The 2,304-nt window shown below is 40.6% G+C and overlaps 1 long non-coding RNA gene across 1 annotated transcript in view; it reads left to right on the top strand.

Moving 5' to 3' along the window:
• LOC109296341 overlaps nucleotides 1-2,304 on the top strand; it is a 14,507-nt gene that overhangs the window by 6,713 nt on the left and 5,490 nt on the right. Inside the window, exon 2 of the long non-coding RNA XR_002096962.1 lies at nucleotides 806-812. This is a non-coding gene — a long non-coding RNA (uncharacterized LOC109296341). The remainder of the gene's footprint in view (nucleotides 1-805; nucleotides 813-2,304) is intronic.

The following is a 2,304-nucleotide window of genomic DNA, read 5'->3' as shown; positions in this document are numbered from 1 at the left end:
TTATTTTACCTACCTCTAAGATGCTCACCATCGAGGAGTTGGGAGTATAGAATGCATTTCAGGTACCAGTTGTCAGGCATCCTTATGACATGCCCTGTCCAATGGAGCTGGTGCTGAATAAATATGGCTTCAGTGCTGGAGGTGTTTACTTGATCCAGAATTTTGATATTCATTCTTCTGTCCTTTCAGTTGATAGAGAATTTTCCAAAGATGATGTTGAAAGTAGCTTTCCAAAACTTTCGGATGTTTCTGGTACATCATCCAGGTTTTGTATCTATACAACAGGATAGGAATGAGAACAGCCGGGTAGACCAGAACTTTGGTTTGGGTCCTGATGTCATGGTCATTAAAAGACACAATTTTGGAACAATTCAAAGGCAGCATTAGCATATTTTATCTAATGCTGAATATTGTAATCTTTGTTTGCTTTTTAGGAAAGGTGGCTACCCAGGTAGGAGAAATGTTCAACGTTCTCCAATGACTGTCTTCTAAGTGCAGCATGTAGAAGAGCAGATGGCTGGCTTTGGATGGGTTGGTAAAATATCTTAGTTTTTATGAAGTTGACAGAGTTCAAGCATGTATTACGCTTCAGAGAAGTAATCAGTGGTGACCTAGAGCCTTTCAGTTGAATGGGTGCAAGCATTAGTGTACTAAAGATCAATAATGGAGGTGTTAATTATCTTAGATTTGGAACATAACTGGTTGATGTTAAAGAGCTTTCTGTCCATGAGATATTTATGCTGACTCCAGATAGAAGTCTGTCAGCAGTGAGATGCAGAACAGCTAAGATATAGATGGAAAAAAGAGCATTGGTACAATCACACATCCTTGTTTGACTCCAGTTCTAATAATGAAGAGGCCCATTTCCAAGCCATTGCTTTGGATGGTTACAGTCATGGCTTAATGAAGGAGTCTGCTGGTAAAAAAAAAAAAGAGGTATCTAAATCTCATCAGGAGGTAAGTGAAGGCTACATTAAGATCTTGGTGTTGCTCATAGTATTTTCTTGCAGCTGTCTAGCAACAGAAGTCAGATCTACTGTACCTCTAAGTTGTCTACACTGGGACTCGCATAGAATCTCTTTAGTGGGGAAGGCGAGTCTGTTGAGGAAAATATAGGCAATATAATTTGCAGATATGGACAGGAATGCAATTCCATGATATTGTGAGGTATTTCATGGAAGCACACACAGAATAGAGGACACTGTCTGGAACCAAATATGGCTGTTGTCATTTGGATTACTTTATGATATAGCCTGAAGCTTACCTAAAAAGAAAGAAAGAAGCTATGACACTGGAAGAGGTTTAGTGAACAAATTAACTAGATTCAGTAGCATAACTTGGGCTTTAGCCCTGGTCTCCTCCCATTTCTCTCCCCCAGGCACCACCTTTGTTGGGGAGGACTTAAAAATATCTGTTATCACAGTGGTGGCTGAATGCACTGCTGCTATCGGTACTGTGGCAGCCAATGTTGCCCCATGTATTACTACCGTCTTGGGCATGGAGCTGCCCTGCTATGCCTCCGACTAGATATGGGGGTTGGTTTTTGGTGAATTACACAGATCTAAAGAGGATCTTTGAATCCAAAGTTTTTCAGTAGGTTTTTGGTAATATTTGGATCCACAAGACCTGCAACCACTCTAGTGTATCCACAATATAATGGGATGGTGGAAATAAGGAATAGGATTTTGAGGGCATTAAGTGGGCTACCTTTGCTGAACAACACCCAAGGGCCTGGATACAGCACACTGTCTTTTAATGGCTTGTAGAACTGAAGTCTTTGATATCACTATGAAGGGATTGAAAGGGAACTTGATCTCTGTGTAAGAGGTGTCTTGGAATCCCATGCTTCACAGCTTCTGCTGGTTATGTGAAGGAGCCAAGAATAAATTCTCTCTCTCACCATGCAAGCATTATTGGTTCTGCATTACTTACATTTTACCTCCTCCTGAAGAAGTGGACATTGGCCATTTGACATGAGCTACAGCTACCAGACAGGTACTTGAGAGGTTTTCAGGTTCCATTAGGAACACTCAAGTAGCTCAGACTCCTACCTGTAACCAATGTGCTCAGGGTCAAACAGATCACTGAATCTACTATCAGAAAGGAATCTCTCTCCAGGCTTTGGGAGCTCCTTACAACAATACATTTCAATTGATGTTCAGGTCATTTTCACTGCTGCTGTAACCAGAGAAGCTGCCATGAACTTCAATTTCAGTTTTCTTCTGCAGGGTTTGAGAAGCTTCTAGTTTATAAGAAATTAGAAAAAAAATTAGGTCTGATTCAGACAGAAACCAAATTTAAAAA

This window comes from Gavialis gangeticus, unplaced genomic scaffold (genome assembly GCF_001723915.1).
Source record: "Gavialis gangeticus isolate Ggan-Ray unplaced genomic scaffold, GavGan_comp1, whole genome shotgun sequence".
Taxonomy (NCBI): Eukaryota; Metazoa; Chordata; order Crocodylia; family Gavialidae; genus Gavialis; species Gavialis gangeticus.
The sequence above is the reverse complement of the archived record's forward strand: the minus strand, read 5'-3'. Positions and strand labels throughout refer to the sequence as shown.